This window comes from Hemitrygon akajei, chromosome 2, assembly GCF_048418815.1.
Source record: "Hemitrygon akajei chromosome 2, sHemAka1.3, whole genome shotgun sequence".
Lineage (NCBI taxonomy): Eukaryota > Metazoa > Chordata > Chondrichthyes > Myliobatiformes > Dasyatidae > Hemitrygon > Hemitrygon akajei.
The window spans coordinates 4,015,367-4,035,539 of NC_133125.1; the positions used below are offsets into that span (position 1 = coordinate 4,015,367).

The following is a 20,173-nucleotide window of genomic DNA, read 5'->3' on the forward strand; positions in this document are numbered from 1 at the left end:
CAGTTGGGAGCCCCTGAGCTAGAAGGTGAGAGCTGAGGCCAGTTGTGTGGGGGTGGAGGATGAAGTAAGAAGCTGGGAGGTGATATGTGGAAAAGGGAAAGAGCTGAATAAGAAGGAATCTGATAGGAGAGCTGGACAACGTATGAAAAGGGAAGGCAGAGAGGCACCAGAGTGAGATGATAGCAGGTGAGGAGAAGAGGTAGGAGAACAGCATGGGGAATTGAAGAAGAGGGAAGGGAGAGGGGAAAAGTTACTGGTAGATGGTGAAATTGATATTCATGCTAATGTGGCTTTGTGTATCAACAGATTTATAATATTGATAATTTACTATTGACATCACCTGAGCTATATAATTTAGTCATTAACTTCCATCATCTGCAATATTATATCTCTGCACTTTCAGCTGTGTACTTCTAAGCATTCAAACCTACAAAATAGTTTCACAGCGTATCTCCAAATATTCCTCATTCTTTAGGTCTTAGAAGTCTCTCTCAATTATATACTACTCTGAAAATCAGCTCATTTGTAATGGCAATCAGTTAGCTTAACTGTTACCAAAATGTTTAACCCGTTTTGATAGGATTCACTCTGTTTAATGCAAACACATCTTAATGCTGCTGATGAATTGATTGTTGGTTATGGAAGAGTTTTGACTGGTGGACTAGCCTAGGGTTTGGAAGTTAAGATGAACCAGTTTTAAAAATGTTGGATTTACATTTAGCAGCTTCAACAATATCTGGATTTTCCAAATGCCTTACTGATAGTGGCAGATATTTGAAAGCTGCTGTTGAAAAAATCTTGGCAATTAATTTCCAGAAACTGTAAATTTCATCTAGTTTTGTAATTTTTAATTGAGGGATAAATCTTTGCTAAGACAATAAGAAACTCCGTCAAGGCCATATGTGAAAGAAGGGTTGAGCATGGGGCTAGCAACCTTTCCCATAAAAACCCAGAGCTACACCTACAGAAGTTCCAAATTCTTCATCCCTGGAGAGGAAGGATACACCAAGTAGACAATGTGAAAGACTATCCCAGGACAGAGTACTCTGGTGAGCTACCATAACAGGCCTATTGCTTCAGATTTTGGTGATGGGCTTAAGACAATAAAGACATCTCAACTCCTATGATTTTAGGATTGCTTGCATCAAAGAGCTTAGGGTTGATGTCTCATAGAATGACAATGCTACTGAAGATGCTCTGCCTGTGTGGTGGCAGAAACAGATACATTAGAGAATTTTAAGAGATATTTAGATAGACACATGAATATGAGTAAATGGAAGGATATGGACATTGATTAAAGTCAAAATCAAAGTATAATTTATTATCAAAGTACGTAGATGTTACCATATTCATTCTCTTGCAGGCATTTACAGGAAAATAAAGAAATTACAACACATAAACAAAGACTGACAAATAATTAATGTTCAAAAGAAGACAATTTAGATAATAATACTGAAGGTTGAGTTGCAAAGAGTCCTCAGCAAATCAAGCAGTATCTGAGGAAGGGACGAAAGCTGACATAACCTGGATGGTGGGGATATTTGATGATGAATATTGACTTTTTGAGGTAGATAATGCCAATGGTGGGGAGGCATATGGGCAAAGTCCACTGCTCTCCGCAGCTTCTTACATTCCTATGCAATCCAATTACCATACTAGACCATTTTCTTAGTGGGCATACTCAATAAATCTATAGAATAATGACATTAGAGAATCAATGAATGATCACACCAACTAGGGTGTTCAACCAAAGTGAAGAAGACAACAAACTGCAAATACAAAAGAAAGGAATATTAATAATAAATAAATAAGCAATAAAAGTTGAGAATATGAGATGAAGAGCCCCTGAAAATGATCAGAAGTGAGAAAGTTAGGCAGAAGGGATGAGTTTAGCTGGCCATTTAACTATTAATTCAGTTGGTTTGGCACAAAGAGCCTGTTCTATTCCATATACATGCAATTGTTTAGCATGTTGCATACTGATGAAATTTTTATCTTGATAGAAGTTTTTACTTTGCTGTTGGACAACAGCTTAACATTTTAACCAAAGCAACCCCACTGCAATTTATTTAATTGCTTTCAACATGATCTAATCCACCTTTCAAGTCACACACACAAAATAAACTGTCAGTGTTTTGGGCTGAGAATCTTCACCAGGACTTCATCACTTTCAAGTGAGAGTTTGATTTTGCAGACATGTTTTATAAGTGACTGCAGCCTCCAGTTTTGGATCCCATATCTAGGGCAGATAAAGGAAATTCACAAGAATGACCACAGGAATGAAAGGTTTAACCTTTAGGAGCATTTGAAGCCTCTGGGTCTGTTCACAGTGGAGCTCAGAATGATGACGTTGAGATCTCAGTTAGATACTGAAAGGCCGGTTGGATACGGGAGATGTTCCCAGTAGTTGCAAATTATGATCTGAAGGTACTGCCTCGGAATCAAGGGATGCCCCTTTAAAACTGAAATGAGGTGCAACTTCATCATCCAGAGGGTGGTGAATTTGTGGAACTTATGCCACTGAAAGCTGAGGAGGCCAAGTCATTTGGTATATTTAAGGTAAAATTAAAAGTTAAAAATTTAATTGAAAAAGTATATTTATTTAATTTACTGTTTACATATGTACTTTTTATATTAGGTATTGCAATGTATTGTTGTCACATAACAACAAATTTCATGACATATGCCAGCGATATTAAAGCTGATTCTGACTCTGATTCAGATTCAGAGAAGGTTGACTCATGGGTTCTTGGCTGATAAAGGGGTGAAGGGTCACAGGGACAACGGAGTTGAAAAAAAGTCAGTCATGACTTTTGATGGGCTAAATGGTTTAATTCAGCTCCTATCCTTCATGGTCTTTAGGCCTTCCAAGTAACATGTCTTTAGCCCTATACAGTTTCAATAGCCATATCCTCCTGGAGGATTGCAAAATCTCTTACAGATCTTTCTGAAAATTGGTATCAATTCAGATTGAGAGACAAAAGAAAACAAAGCTGAAACTGAGCTCCTGACTCAGTTTAAGATAAAGTTGCTTTAATTTGCGCAGCACTGCTATTGCCATGGTGGCATTGCGGTTGCTGTGACATTATTACTCCTTGGAGCATCGGAGTTTGAGGTTCAATCCCAACATTATCTGTAAGGAGTCTCTACATCCTCCCCATGGAAAACGTGAGTTTTTTTGGGTGCTCCAGTTTCCTCCCATTGTCCAAAGATGTACTGGTTAGTAGGTTAATTGGTCATTGAAAATTGTCCTGTGATTAGGTTAGGGTTAAATCGAAGACTGCTGAGTGGCGTGGCTCGAAGAGCTGGAAGAATCAGAATCAGGTTTATTATCACCGGCATGTGACGTGAAATTTGTTAACTTAGTGGCAGCAGTTCAATGCAATACATAATCCAGCAGAGAAAAAAATAATAAATAAAATTAAAAAAATAAATAAACAAGTAAATCAATTACGTATATTGAATAGATTAAAACAATGTGCAAAAAGAGAAATACTCTATATTCAAAAAAAGTGAGGTGGTGTCCAAGGGTTCAATGTCCATTTCGGAATCAGATGGCAGAGGGGAAGAAGCGGTTCCTGAATCACTGAATGTGTGCCTTCAGGCTTCTGTATCTCCGACCTAATGGTAACAATGAGAAAAGGGCTTGCCCTGGGTGCTGGAGGACCTTAATAATGGACTCTGCCTTTCTGAGACACTGCTCCCTAAAGATGCCCTGGGTACTTTGTCAGCTAGTACCCAAGATGGAGCTGACTAGATTTACAACCTTCTGCAGCTTCTTTCAGTCCTGTGCAGTAGCCCCTCCCCCCCAGGCCAGACAGTGATGCAGCCTGTCAGAATGCCCTCCACGGTACAACAATAGAAGTTTTTGAGTGTATTTTTTGACATGCCATATCTCTTCAAACTCCTAATAAAAGTATAGCTGCTGTCTTGCCTTCTTTATAATTACATTGATATGTTGGGACCAGGTTAGGTCCTCAGAGATGTTGACACCCAGGAACTTGAAACTGTTCACTCTCTCCACTTCTGATCCCTCTATGAGGATTGGTATGTGTTCCTTCGTCTTACCCTTCCTGAAGTCCACAATCAACTCTTTCTTCTTTTTGACATTGAGTGCCAGGTTGTTGCTGTGGCACCACTCCACTAGTTGGCATATCTCACTCCTGTACGCCCTTTCGTCACCAGCTGAGATTCTACCAACAATGGTTGTATCATCAGTGAATTTATAGGTGGTATTTGAGCTATGCCTAGCCACACAGTCATGGGGTATATAGAGAGTAGAGCAGTGGGCTAAGCACACACCCCTGAGGTGCGCCGGTGTTGATAGTCAGCGCAGAGGATATGTTATCACCAATTCACACAGATTGTGGTCTTCCGGTTGGTTAGGAAGTCGAGGATCCAATTGCAGAGGGAGGTACGGAAGCCCAGGTTCTGCAACTTCTCAATCAGGATTGTGGGAATAGTTTAAATGCTGAGCTATAGTCGGTGAACAGCATCTTGATGTAGGTGTCAGTGTTGTCCAGTTGGACTAAAGCCATGTGGAGAGCCATTGAGATTGACCCTGCCATTGACCTACTGTGGCGACAGGCAAATAGCAATGGGTCCAGGTTCTTGTTGAGGCAGGAGTTCAGTCGAGTCATGACCAACCACTCAAAGCATTTCATCACTGTCAATGTGAGTGCTATTGAGCGATAGTCATTAAGGCATCCCACATTACTTTTCTTAGGCTTATTCCACATTGTAGCTCAGTAAATAGATAAATGAATAAGTCAGTTTTCACTCCACACACCAAATGGGTAATAAACACTTGCACTAAATTGTCAGGTGAGTGTGAATAAAGAGAACGACCATTCCTGATCAAAAGAATATTAGATATTGCAGATTCTGATCAATATACTGTATTCAGTTTCAGCACCTGACATTCAAGTTGTCACTTACACATTTTTACTGACCATAGGTGAAATAATGATCTAAATCTGTGGCTGCCAATGGTGAAAGGTTGCATTTCCCTCAGCAGCAAACTGAAAGTTATGTTAGAAATGTAAGTAACTATCTGCTGGCATTGGAGAGGATCCAGAGGAGATTCACAAGAATGATGGAAGGGTTAATGATGAGGAGTGTTTGATGGCTCTGGGGCTGTACTTGTAGGAGTTTAGAAGAATGAGGTGGGCTTTCATTGAAATCCATCAAATATTAAAAGGCCTAGATGGAGTGGATATTTAAAGAATGTTTCTGGCACTGGGGGGCCGAGGGATGTGTCAAGGACCAGCTTCAGAATGCAAGGAAGTCTCTTTAGTACAAAGGTTGCCAACCCAGGGTCCACAGACCCATCAGTTAACGATAGGGATCCTTGGCAAAAAAGGTAGGAACCCCTGCTTTAGCACAAAGAGAAGGAATTTCTTTAGCCAAAGGGTGGCGCATCTATGGAATTCATGCCATGGATGCATAGAGGCCGAGTCGTTGGGTATACTTAAAGTGGAGGTTGATGGGTGCTTTATTAGTCAGGATGTCAAAGGTTATGGGGAGAAGACAAGAGAATGGGGTTGAGAGGGATAATAAATCAGCCATGATGGAATGGTAGAGCAGAAACAATGGGCTGAGTGGCCGAGTTCTGCTCCTAAGTCTTATGGTTTTATGCTTAAATTATAAGGCTGAAGGGGAATTTATGACCACAAAGAGCATTAATTTGCTCTGATTTATACTTTCAATTGAGTTACTAGCAGCTTGTCCTCCATCAGTTCTCTGAGAACCTTCCAGGTAGAAGAAAGCATAATAAAAATATATTTAACTGCTGAAGTACTGTCTTGCTGGGAGAAACAAGGTAATCAGTCCTATTTGGAATTAATTACCTTTGTCTGCAGAGCCATTTCAGCTGGAGGGATTTTGTAAGGACATTAGGACTTGGTGAAAGATCCTGGTGAAATTGAAATCCTCTCTTTGCTGCTCTCACTCTTGGGATCTGCCAGATTTTCACCTTGGCCAGGATTAGAACTTTGGTACTTTGTTATTGTGCATTTTCTGTTTATGCCCCTTGTTTTGACCGAGAGGGATACCAAGTGAATTGTCTTGGTTTTATAGAGTAAATATCACAAATACTGTTGTCCTTAGCAGTGTATTGAAAGCGTTATGAGATGATTTACAAAAGGAAAATATTAATGGAAAGTACCAAAATCATACTTTCTAATTAAAATAAGGAAAAATACTTCAGCTTACCCCAGTAAGACATTAAGACAGAGGTTCCCAACCTTTTTTATGCCATGGAACACTACCATTAACCAAAGGGTCCTTGGGCCCTAGGTTGGGAATCCTGTCATAAGACATAAGAGTAAAATTAGGCCATTTGGCCCATCCAGTCTGTTCCACCATTCCATCGTGGCTGATTTATTATGCCTCACAACTACAATTCCCTGCCTTCTGTAATATTTAGAGATACAGCATGGTAGCAGCCCATTCTGGCCCAACCAGCACATGTAACCTGATTACACCCATGTGATTGATTAACCTTCTAATCCGTATGTCTTTGGAATGTGGGAGGAAACCGGAGCCCCCAGAGGAAACTCACACGGCCATTATGAGGACATACAACCTCTTTACAGAGAGTTGGCGATGAACCCGTGCTGTTGGTGCTGTAACAGTGTTACACTAACCACTACACTACTGCACCATCCCTTAACCAATATAATTTGCGTTTTTAAAATTTATTTTATATATGCATTGTAGGAATCAGCCTGAGTGATTTATGTGATTTTATCTGAAGAACAACTAAACTATGCCAAAAAGAATTTATAATGCCTGTCTGAAAAAAGGCCACACTTGATTTGCAAATTGTGATTTTATGAGAAAAACCTTAACAAGACTGCCATGGCATTTGAGTTTCTCTTTTTTCTTTTTCTTCAACCCATCCCTCCTACTGGGAGTTAGGCCACCAACAGCAACTCGGCAGAGTCCTCTGACCTGGGTCAGTCTTTCAAATTGTACCCAAGCGTAGATCATCTTCAATGAGTCTTTCTCTCCCAGGGATGAGGTCTTTGAAGCTTCTGTTGGCATTCTGGAGCTCTGGTTTATCCCATGCCCAACCCTACTCATTTGGCAACCAGGCTTGGTGGAGTTAAGTTTCCTTCTTTGACACTTATAAAATCACAGCCCTTTCTGTCATGGTCGAAAGTGAATGGTGGAGACCGAAGAGCAGAACAAAGAATTGTGAACAGAAGATTCCTTTCAAAATTCTGAACATAGAGTGGAGGGAAGATGAGTCTAATAATGGAAATTTGTAGTAGGTGGAAATTGAGGTGGTCTGTTGAACGTGGAGTAATGAGACCATAGAGTGAAACAAACAAAATCCAGGAGGAGCTCAGCAGGGCAGGCAGCATCTATGGAAATTAATAAACAGTTGATATTTTGGGTTGGGACCCTTCATCAGGACTGGAAAGGAAGGGGGAAGATGTCAGAATAAAAAAATGGGGTCTGGGAAGCTATAAGGTGATAGGTGAAGTCAGGCAGGTAGGAAAGCTAAAAGGCTGAAGAAGAAGGAATCTGATAGGAGAGGAGAGTGGGCCACGGGAGAAAGGGAAGGAGGAGGGGACTTGGGGGAGGTGATAGGTGGGAAAGGTAAAGGGCTGGAGAAGAAGGAATCTGATAGGAGAGGAGAGTGGGCCATGGGAGAAAGGGAGGGAGGAGGGGACTTGGGGGAGGTGATAGGTGGGAAAGGTAAAGGGCTGGAGAAGAAGGAATCTGATAGGAGAGAAGAATGAACCATGGGAGAAAGGGAAGAAGAAGGGGAACCAGGAGGAGGTGCTAAGCAGGAGAGAAGAAGAAGTAAGAGGCCAGATTGGGAATTAGAAAAAGAGGGAAGGGGGAGGGAAAAATTATAGAAGGTGAAGTTAATGTTCATGCCATCAGATTGGAGGCTACCTGATGGAATATGACATGTTGCCCATCCACCCTGGGAGTGGCCTCATCGTGGCAAAAAAGGAGGCCACGACTGTGCTATGAGACTCTATCCTTGCTACCCTTTGTAATTGATGCAGTTACAAAGAAGGCATGGCAACAGTTATATTTCATTAGGAGTTTGAAGAGACTTGCTATGTATGTCACTAAAGACTCCTGCAAACTACTAAAGTTGTACCGTGGAGAGCATTCTAACTCGTCACATCACCATCTGGTATGGAGCAGCTGCCCACAGGATCAGAAAGAGCTGCAGCAAGTTGCAAACTCGGCCAGCTCCATCATGGGCACTAGCTGCACTAGCCTCCAGGACACCTTCACTAGGTGATGCCTCAAAAAGGCAGCATCCGTCATTAAGGAAGCCCATCACCCAGGACATGCCCTCTTCTCATTGCTACCATCAAGGAGGAGGTACAGGAGCCTGAAGATGCACACTCAATGATTCAGGAACAGCCCTTCCTGCCATCAGATCTCTGAAAGGACAATGAACTCACCAACACTAGCTCACTATTTCTTTTGCTTTCTTTTTGCATGACATAATTAAAAATGTAATTTAATTTTATATATTTCTGATTGTATTATTATGTAATGCAATGTACAACAAAAGCAAAACAACAAATTTCATGGCATATGCCAATGATATTAAACCTGCTTCTGATTCTGCTCAGCCCGGGCGGAGTGCAGATGAGAGCAGGAGTGTGGGGTGTAGATGAAGGCTCTCTAACTACAGTGGACAAAAACCCACAGTTCAAAACCAAGGAGGAGATATCAGCGTCAACTGTGCAGAAGGTTTTGCCATCGTATAAAAACAGGGATGTGGAAATTTGGCAAATGAAGTCCTTACAGGAGGTGGGGCATGATGAAGCGTTGTTGAGACAGCTGTGGGACTGTGTAGGCTTGTAATGGATGCTTGCTATCATTTGAAAATGTACTTAGCCACTTCATTGGGCTGCTGTGTTTGGTGAAATGTTTAGATATTAAGTGCTTGGTTTGTTTCACAATAAAGACACGGTAGTGTAATGGTTAGCACAATGGTTTATAGTACAGGTGACCCGGGTTCAATTGCCATCACTGAATTTGCACCTTTTCTCTGAAAGGATTTATTGGATAGGAAAATGTTGGCCAGCTACTTGATTATCATTTCCTATGCTTATATCTGAGCTGTTGGTATCTTTCTCCCACTGTATGAACTGGATGGTTTTGTGAATCACGGTGATGCATTGGGTCCGGCAGACTGACCTTCTTCAGTTACCCATCTTGTTTAGGAGATCAGCTATCAATGAGGATGATGGCTTTCCTCGTGCCAACCTCAATCTGCTGATGAAGTCAATGGTGGGGTCAAAGTCCAAGTCAAAGTAAATTTATTATCCAAGTACAGATATGTCACCATATGCTACCTTGAAATTTGTTTCCTTTCAGGTATCTACAGGAAAATAAAGAAATATAATAGAATGTTTGAAGAACTATAAATAAACAGAGACTGACAAATAACCAATGTACAAAAAAAGACAAATAATACAAGTAAAGATATAATAATAATTCTGAGACCATAAGTTGTAAAGAGTCCTTGAAAGTGAGACCGTAGGTTGTGGAATCAGTTCAGTGATGAACGCGGTTATCCACACAGGTTCAAGAGCCTGATGGTTGAAGAGTAATAACTGTTCCTGAACCTGGTGATGTCGGACCTCCTTCCTGATGGCCTGGATGGTGAGGGTCCTTGATGATGGATGCTGCTTTCCTGCGACAGCAAATGTGCTCAGTGATGGGAGGGCTTTGCCTGTGATGGACAGGGCCGTGTCCATCACTGCCTGTAGATTTCTGTGGGGTGGGAAAGGTTTAATCTTATAACAAAGAGAATTAATTTGGGAGACAAAGTGGCTTCACTTTCAAAAATTGCAAACTGCAGATTGAACAGTTGCACACACAAAATGCTGGAGGAACTCAACAGGTTAGGTAGTATCTATGGAAATTAATAAACGGTTGACGTTTTGGGCTAACACCCTTCACCTGCACTGGTAATGAAGGGGGAAGAGCCAGAATGAAAAGGTGGGGAGAGGGGAAGGAGGACAATCCCGAAGCTGATGGGTGCAGCCAGGTGGGTGGTAAAGGTAAAGGGCTGGAGAGGAGAGTAGACCATGGCAGAAAGGGAAGAAAGAGAGGACCCAATGGGAGGTGATAGACAGCTGAGAAGAGGTAAAAGGCCAGAGTGGGGAATAGAAGAAGAGGGCAGGGGAAGGAAAATAATTTTTACTGTAAGGAGAAATCAATATTCATTGAAAAGTTAATTCTGTCTGTAACTGTAGGAACACGGTGAAACTCTGATTGTAATGTCTCTAGCAATAGTTAATAACACCCAATGTTACTTCTTAGTATAGATTTCTCTTTACAATGGGGGTAGAGATAGGCAAAATAGGTTGGCCTGTATCATTGTACAATGTCATAATAGATTTTGAAATCAATATGGAGTCAATAGGGCATAATGAAATTAACTGAGGATTACCATCCCAGAATTCACCAGGCTGGGCCTACATTATATTTATTTAAAGATGCAATATAGAAAAGGCCTTCCGGACTCTCCAAGGCGTGCCACCCAGCAGCCCCCGATTTAGTCCAAGTCTAATCACAGAACAATACACAATGACCAATTAACCTACTCTAACCAGTATAGCCTTGGACTGTGAGAGGACACCAGACCACCAGGAGAAAACCTGCACATTCCATGGGAAGGGCGTACAGAGGACACCGGGATTGAACTCTGAACTCCGATGCCCTGACCTGTAATAACACTAAGCTGCTGAGGCGCCTTATAGATTGTACATTGATCAAAGTGCTTAGGAGAGAAATTTGTGAAGTGACATATTATAAACTCTGCTATTGAAGATTCATTCAGAGCTATAGAAACTTGGAAGGCTTAAGATTCAAAAAAGAACTATGGTCTTAAAAATAAACAAACTTGGCTCCTCAATCATGAGCTGGTAAAATAATAAAAATGAAGTAAAGAAGTTGAATGGCAGAGAGGTTAGAACAAATCCAAATAAAACTGCGAGAGCTGTTTCTCGTGTAAGCTCCTGTTTAACAAACCTTTTCAACTTCTCTGAAGAAGTGACAAGCAGAGTAGACAAGGAGCTCACGATGATGTGATTTATTTGTGTCAGTAATGTTCTATTGGGGTCCCTTGTGAAAGATGTGTAATAAAACTGAAAACCGCTGGCATCATCAACATGGATTGGATGTGTGTGTGTGTGCATGTGTGAGTGTGTGTGTGTGTGTGTGTGTGTGTGTGTGTGTGTGTGTGTGTGTGTGTGTGTGTGTGTGTGTGTGTGTGTGTGTGTGTGTGCGTGTGTGTGCGTGTGTGTGTGCGCGCGCGCGCCACTTGACAGGTTTGGAAAAATCTGTAACTCCATCATGAGCACTAGCGTCCCTGTCATGTAGAGCACCTTCAAAAGGCGATGCCTCAGAAAGGTGGCGCCCGTTATTAAAGACTCCACCCCACCCCCATCACCCAGGACCTGACCTCTTGTCATTGCTACATCAAGGAGGAGGTAAATGAGCCTGACGACACACACTTTGGATTTCAGGAAAACTTCTTCCCCTCTGCCATCAGATTTCTGAATAGGCAATGAACTCATGAGCACCACCTAAGCATTTTTACTTCCTTTTTGTATGACTTGTTTATACATCATTTTGTATGTTGAAATATATTTTATGTATTGCAGTGTACAACAAATTTCATGATGTTTCAGAATGAGAATAAACCAGATTCTGATATAGAACATAGAAAATTACATCACAGGAATAGTCCATTCAGCCCATCATGTCTGTGTGATGTCATGGGGGCTAACTACACATAAGCCTGAGTATCTTGGTTCTGTTTATTTTCCTTCTGACTGAAGAAAGATCTTTACTGCTTGGCATGCCTGAGATTCAGAGCTCACTGAAACACTGATAATTTATTTTTTTATTTTTTTTATTTTTGGCAGAATAAATAATTAAATAACTTAATGTTTATGATACTTGAGGGACCAGAGATCAAATAAAATCAATTAAGAGTGAAAAATCATTCCTCTGTTTTATTCCAGGGATGTATGCCATAAAAAGTACATAAAAATAATTGATGCCTGATGCATATTTCATTGTTAAAGAGAGATTAAAGGGAAACTAGCTTTACTGTCACATGTACATCAAAACATTGAAACATACAGTGAAATGCATTGTGTGCATCGACGACCAATAGTTCTGAGTATTTGATGGGGGCTGCTGGCAAGAGTTGCCATGCTACTGGTGCCAACATAGCATGCCCACAGCTTACAAACCCTAACCCGTATGTCTTGGGACTGTGTGAGGAAACCGTGCATTCAGAAGAAAACCCATGTGTTCATGAGGAGAGTGTGCAATCTCCTTTCAGACAGGTTATAACGTTGCTGTTTAATATCAGTTCATGAAGCTGCTATATCTTCATGCCCTACATGACGAATTACATGGGTGTCCATTTGTATCCTGAGCCCCATATGTAAGCCCTCAGGTATATTTAAAGTGAAGGTTGAGAAGCTGTTGATTAGTAAGGGTGTCAAAGGTTTTGGGGAGAAGGCAGGAGAATAGGGTTTGGAGGAACAATAATTCAGCCATGATCAAATGGCAGAGCAGACTTGATGGGCCAAATAACTTAATTCTGCTCCTATGTATTGTGGTCTTAGCTGAATCACTGAAAGATTAGCCCGCTACAGAGGACTTCAGTGAGCTGCTGTCAGCAGTCTATGCCCCATTAGGGGTGATGGGCTTAGGAAGAAGAAGAAGAAATCATGCTTAGCTGGAGAGAATAACTTTTCATGATTAAAAAAAGGATCTAGTGCTTTCCTGGCATATATGAGGAATAAACTCTTCTCTGGCTTCTAGTGGGGTACAGATTTCGATTATAACTGACATTTCAATGCCAAACTCTGCCAGCTTCATCAGGATGATGCCTGGGCATGTCTAATCAGTGGTACTTATACCACCCTAGTATGAAGACGGTGGATTTTGTCATCAAAATATCAGTTATTATCGATACCTGTACCTGGCTGGAAGCCCAAAAAGAGTTTATTCAACTTTTCATGGTGTTCATTTTTAAAGACTTTTCAAATGAAATTGCATATATGAGAAGTATTTTGGAAAGCAAACTCAGAACATTAGATGTGAAATATATGTTATCTGAGTAAGCCATAATTTCATATCAACCTTTCCCTTTAAATGTCAAGGCAAATAAAAATATGTCTTTAACATTTTTGGATCGACGTCTTTATTAGTTTCATATGATAACTTTTGGAGAGTGCATATAAGAATTTATTGCACATCTGTTCTGTATTTTGCTTTTTTTATTAGGAAAAAGGAGTGAAACAAATCAATTCCCTCTCCCCGACACCACAACCAACAACCACCCCCACCCCTCTCTTCCTATCATTCCTTTTCTCTGCACAAGGATTATGAGAGGTGGGGCCTACCTGCAAAGGATTTATTGATTATTGCATAAGTCATACTTGAACAACTTGGACTGAGGAAATGAGTTAAGCAAAAGGTCCAAAGGTGTAAGGGAAAATATGAAAAGTGGCTGCCGGTGTTGAAGTCATGCATGGCAATTTGCAATAAGCTAAGGACAGAGCACACATCTTTAATTCAGCACTGTTGAGTAAATAAGAGGAAGGAAAATCAGACTGCTGTAGTTTATCGGTATACATGTGTGGAATTGTATATCAGCTGGATTTCATTTTCCAAGGTTGGGTCAGCTGCCCGACTGGAAACGTCTTTCCAACTCTGCTCTCTCCTCCTTGGAAAACTGTATTTATTTATTTATTTGTTTGTTTATATCTATTGAGATAGAGTATGCAATAGCCCCTTCTGGCCCTCCAAGCCTCTCTGCCCGCAATCCCCCAATTCAATCCTAACCTAATCATGGGACAATTTATAATGACCAATTACCCTGCTAACCAGCACGTCTTTAGACTGTGTTGGAAACTGCAGCGCCTAGAGAAAACCCACACATCCCACAGGGAGAACACAGAAACTCCTGACAGAGGAGACCGACACCTTCAGCTTAAGTCGTCAAGTCACTTTTTTTTTGTCATTTCGACCATAACTGCTGGTACAGTACATAGTAAAAATGAGACAACATCTTTCAGCACCATGGTGTTACATGACACAGTACAAAAACTAGACTGAACTACGTAAAAAACAACATAGACACAAAAACTACACTAGACTACAGACCTACCCAGGACTGCATAAAGTGCACAAAACAGTGCAGGCATTACAATAAAAAATAAACTGGACAATAGGGCAGTAAGGTGTCAGTCCCTGCTTCGGGTATTGAGGAGTCTGATAGCCTGGGGGAAGAAACTGTTACATAGTCTGGTTGTGAGAGCCCGAATGCTTCGGAGCCTTTTCCCAGAGGGCAGGAGGGAGGAGAGTTTGTATGAGGGGTGCATGGGGTCCTTCATAATGCTGTTTGCTTTGCGGATGCGCGCGTAGTGTAAATGTCCGTAATGGAGGGAAGAGAGACCCCGATGATCTTCTCAGCTGACCTCACTATCCACTGCAGGGTCTTGCGATCTGAGATGGTGCAATTTCCGAACCAGGCAGTGATGCAGCTGCTCAGGATACTCTCAATACAACCCCTGTAGAATGTGATGAGGATGGGGGGTGGGAGATGGACTTTCCTCAGCCTTCGCAGAAAGTAGAGACGCTGCTGGGCTTTCTTTGCTATGGAGCTGGTGTTGAGGGACCAGGTGAGATTCTCTGTCAGGTGAACACCAAGAGCTGTAATAGCATTGCCCTGAGTGCTAGACAACTGTGGTGCTCTCGTATATGTACATTATTACCTGACCCGGAGTCAGCCTATAGTGTCCAGATCAAAGATCCTTTTTCTCCCATGGATGAAGTCTTTGGAGTCTCTGCTGGTGTTTCTGTAGCTTTGGATTTTTACGGGATGGGGTTGGTACCCCTCTGCCCACTCTCCTCCTTCTGCAGCCAGGCTTGGAAACGTCCATGGTGGAGTTTTAAACATGACTGTCACACGTTAACTGTGATGAACAAATTGAAACATCAATTATATTAATTGAGCAGGCAGCACATCAATATTTTTATTAAAAAACTAATGACAAATGCATTGGTAATATTACAAATCAAGTCTGCATCCTCACTGCTTTTCTCTGTTGTGCATTTCTATATCTCAATGTAATATAACATTTTCGTATGTAAACATGACTAATCAGGGAACCAACTGTTCCGGAGAGAAGGCAAGAGAATGGGGATGAGAGGGATAATAAATCAGCCATGATGGAATGACAGAGCAGACTCGATGGGCCAAATGGTTTAATTCTGCTTCTATGTCTTATGGTCTTATGGCCTTATCAAATACTGAAATGCCTAGATAGAGTGGATGTGGAGAGGATGTTTCATATAGTGTGGGATTCTAGGACCAGTAGGCCCAGCCTCAGAATAGAGGGATGTCCATTTAGAACAGAGATGAGGAGGAATTTCCTTAGCTAGAAGATGGTGAATCTGTGGAATTCATTCCCACAGATGGCTGTGGAGGCCAAGTCATTAGGTATATTTAAAGAGGAGGTTGATATATTCTTAATAAGTCAGGGTGTCAGAAGTTACAGTGAAAAGGCAGGAGAATAGAGTTGAGAGAGTTAACAAATCAGTCATGATGCTATGGCGGAGCAGTTTGATGGGCCGAATGGCTTTATTCTACTCCTATGGTCTTATGGCCTCATTAATCACATAGCCTGTGGTAGTGTTCAATTCTGTCACTTGCAGGAGGATAAGGTTGTGAGATCGATGGCAGATACATAGGATACACTTCTGGCATTTTTGTTATTATTATTATTTTGTTTTTCATCATTTTCTGTTGTATTTGATCTGGTATACTATGACACTCTTTGCTATGGGTTTGTATGTTCATGGAGGTTACTGCTCCCCTCTGATCCGCTGTAAATCAGGGAAAATCAAGCCTGCATCAGATTGCAGAATCTGCAGGTCTCTTGTGCCTGCCATCTCTTGCATCATTTCTGGAATGGTGAGTAGTTTACACATCGCTTCTAAATTTGTGAAAACTGAAGTTGACGAAAATATACTCTAGACTCATTTTAAAATCGACCTCAAATGCTCAGAAGCAAAGGCTCCATATGTTTGATCTTCAGACTTAACTGCAGAATGCTTGGAATATATGGAGGTCAGGGAAGATAAAAATAGAATTCATGCTGAATCAGAATAGAAATGTATTAGTTTCTAAACAGAATATTTTAATATGAATTAATTCATATTTCAATTGATAAAAAGTTAGCATATTATGTTCATGACTGCAAGTCCTTTGAAAATTGCCGTATATGGCATTAAGGTAACATATACAAATATTGTCAACAGTTTGGTAGAGGCGTACGTAAACCATTGTCCACAAGTATGAGGAGGATTTGATTAACCACTCATGCTCTGTTAAATCTTGGGCAAGTGGATAAGGTGGGTGATGGGCAGATCTCAGCGCTCACACCACATTCCTTCCACGCATCATGGATGTTTTTGGGTGAAGTATGTTTGTGAACTGCTCATCATCTAAGCAGTTGCAAGCCAGCGAAACTTCCCCAGCGGAGTACAGTCAATGCCAGTGATTAATGGCTCTGTGATTTAACATCACAACATTCCTTTTGCGTTGCATTTTGAAAAACCTGAACTGTGGGACAATTACACAGAGTGCACTCCAGTAACTTTTTCGTGAAATTCAGCCTTGCTTCATTGAAACTTTTGGAGCAGGTTTTTGCTTTTGCCACATGGGTAACAATGTGGTAGGGCAGATCACATTTCCATCATATTGCACATTGTGCTTTTATTCCAGTACTTTTTCACATTAATGTCCAGGTGGCAAAAAGTAGAATTTATCCCTTAGAGCAAACGCGAGGAAATCTGCAGATGCTGGAAATTCAAACAACAACACACACAAAATGCTGGTGGGACACAGCAGGCCAGGCAGCATCTATAAGGAGAAGCACTGTCGACGTTTCGGGCCGAGACCCTTCGTCAGGACAGAATTTATCCCTTAGTATTGTTTCAAAAGCATCAGGCTCCTGACTCAGGTTGGTTACATTTCCTCAGCACTCAACTGATTTCAGAACCTGTGAACTCACTTTCAGGGATAATGTCAATTATGTTCTCAGTATTAGCTATCGATATATAGTTTATTTATTATTTGTTATTGACAATGTTTAATTATTTATCTATCAATCAGTCTACCTATTTATTTATTTATCTATTTATCTCTATTTATTCATCAATTGATCTGTTATTTATTTATACATTTGTTCATTTGTTTTTTTATTTATTATTTTTACTTTTTTGTATTTGCACTGTTTGTCTTCTTTTGCACATTGGTTATTTGTCTTTTTGTGTAGTTTTTAATGTTTCTGTCGTATTTCTCTGTTCTGTTGTGAATGCCCGCAAGTAAATGAACGTCAGGGTAGTATGTGGTATACTTTGAAAATAAATTTTCAAAGTATAAATTAAACTTTTGAAAGGCTATAATTTTTGTGTTGGCTTCATTTAGTTGACTCAATCCTCATTTATAAGATCTCCTGTCCTTGTGTGCAGATTCGCTAGATGAGGAGACAAGGACGTGGTTTAACTTCCCTGCTCGAATAAAGAGCAAAGCCAACAGGAGCTGACAATTACAGATGGCAATCACCACATGGAAGAAGCACACCAGGAAATGCCACCATTCTATCACAGCCCATTATTCACTCATTTTCTGACAGGGCTTGGCTTGTGATTGACAACCAGACATCTGCAGAGTGAGTTACACAACACGTTTCATTCATCTCACAATTATGTTGTAATTCTTCACAATACTCGTTTGCTAAAACCCTATTTATAGTGGAACAAAATATAATTAAGGTCCTAGTTTTTGCAAAATACACATTTTTAAACATTATTCACTCTACTACGAAGAATTGCTTCTTTGAAATGTAAGTAACCTTAGTTGCATTATTTCTAGAATTCCACTTTATCTGTCGTAGTTTGTGTCAGTATGGATTCTTGTACTAATACGTGTTAAACCATCCATGATGGGTAATGGCGAACTTATACACTGCCCACTTATTTACTTATTTAGCGATAAAACGGCCCTTGAGCTGTGCCACCCAGCAAAGCGCTTCTTCAACACTACCCTAATGACAGGACAATTTACAATGACTAGGTAATCTACTAACTGGTACATCTTTGGATTGTGGGAGGAAATCGGAGCACCCAGAGGAAACCCACATAGCCCTGGGGAGAAAGTACAAACTCGTTACAGACTGTGCCAGAATTGAAATCCAAACTTTGATGCCTGAGTTAATAGTGTTGTGTTATCTTCTACACCACTGTGACACCATTTTACAAGATAAAGAGCCATATTCCTACCAGAGAGCTGTGGAGGCCAAATCATTGAGTATACTTAAAGCGGAGATTGATAGGTTCTTGATTAATCAGGGCATGAGAGTTTATGGGGAGAAGGCAGAGAATGGGGTTTGAGAGGGATAATAAAGGATGGAATGGCAGAGCAGACTTGATGGGCCAACTGGCCTAATTCTACTCCTATATCTTATGGTCTAATGATGACGACGTACCTGACTTACCGTAATTTGCATAATATTAGCTTAAATAGTTAACTTTGTCTCTTAAGGTGAAATTTAGTGTCACTAATAGATTCTGAAGGAACAGTACCGATTGCCAAGATTATTGTGCATTTAAATTCAAATATAAATTGAGAAATTAATGAAACATGAAAGTTTGACTTTACCTCCATAACTCATGAGAAATTCAAATACTTCCATTGTTTTTCACTGCTACTGCTCCTTCTCTGCAAAGGCTCAGTTGCTTGACCCCTCTGCAGTTCAGGCACCTGATTATAAAACCATTGCAAGTAAAATCCAGTTTTGAAGCTCTGTTGAAATTCTCCCCTTGAAGCCTCCTCTTTTTACTTGGGATTTTCCAAAATGAGATTACAGATGGCATTTTGTACTTAAAAACACATATGGATGTTTTTACCAATCACATCCATGGTACCCTAATTATTTGAATGCCTGTATGCTCAGCTAATTAACTAAGAACAATCCACCTTGAAAGCAACCAGGCCAAATATTCAAAGAACATGTTATATTTCTATGGGCATTAATATGAAATACTAATTTATTTGAGAAAGGTGCTACTGTGAATAATTAAAAGTAATTGTATTATGAATCTTAAGTTACTTTACATATTAAACTTAAAGCTGCATGAAACTTGCTATTTTTTATTAAAATGCTAAAAGAAAATGGTTATTTATTCTTTAGAAGTAATGCAAAACTTATAAGAAATGATAGCTGCAACCTGTTTTGGAAAGAACGCAGACACTGAAATCAGACATGTACAGAATCCAAGGTCTGTTACTGGCATTAAGATGGGCTTGCTTTCAGATGCTTCTCAGACAATGAAGGATCAGGTGAACTCTATACATCTTCTCACACCGTTTCTGAGGAATAAATTGGCTGTTTGTGTACAGGATGCCTGGCTATCCCTTCTGCTGATTTCCATCCCTAAAACAAATTGGGTGACAGAGTCATAGATCGGAGGTTAGAGGTGAGAGGTTATCCTGAGCATTGCTGAGGCACACTTAAGAGCTCTACTCCGTATGTGGACTGTGAATCACCAAGAATGTTCCAGTGAAGCAAAAATACGAGGAAAAATGGAGTAAGATTCATTTGAAGTTGTTTTGAAACAGCGCCTTTCTTTATTATATCTTTGGGAAAAAAATAAAATAATGTCGACAATATGTCAGTTTACTGTTTTGTTTTAAATCTGAACATACTGCTACCTAAACAGAAACACTTGTTTGCTTTGCAGTTAAGAGAAAGCTGGTCATGAAATTCCAGTCTGTGTTGCTGGCAGGCAAGGCTTCCTGCTGGCAGTGCACACTTGTAAAACTACCCCTACAGAGTAATGGACACCATACAGTGATGTTGCAATGATATAATCAAGACCACTAGTTTACAGTACACGATAAAGCTTTATCACATGGGAGTTGGGGATTTTTTTAAATTAATGGTTTGGGGATTGCATACTGTGAATCTCCATTATTAATTAGGACCATTGGTTTATGATGACTGAACAAGTTAATTTTCACTTTACTACAAGGTTTTCAAGATTTTTTTTGCCAGAGAACATATCCCATGATTGTAGCCATAGT

General features: G+C 40.4%; 1 long non-coding RNA gene across 12 annotated transcripts in view; it reads left to right on the forward strand.

Moving 5' to 3' along the window:
- The window catches only part of LOC140738766 (uncharacterized), a 57,484-nt gene extending 37,725 nt beyond the window's left edge, over positions 1–19,759 (forward strand). For 11 of the 12 annotated variants that reach the window (XR_012101450.1, XR_012101451.1, XR_012101447.1 and 8 more), the window contains one exon: positions 17,560–19,759. This is a non-coding gene — a long non-coding RNA (uncharacterized lncRNA). Of the gene's footprint in view, positions 1–9,571; positions 9,652–17,559 lie in introns of all 12 variants that reach the window. The other variant, XR_012101456.1, reaches the window with a different exon arrangement.
- Positions 19,760–20,173: the final 414 nt, after the last annotated feature.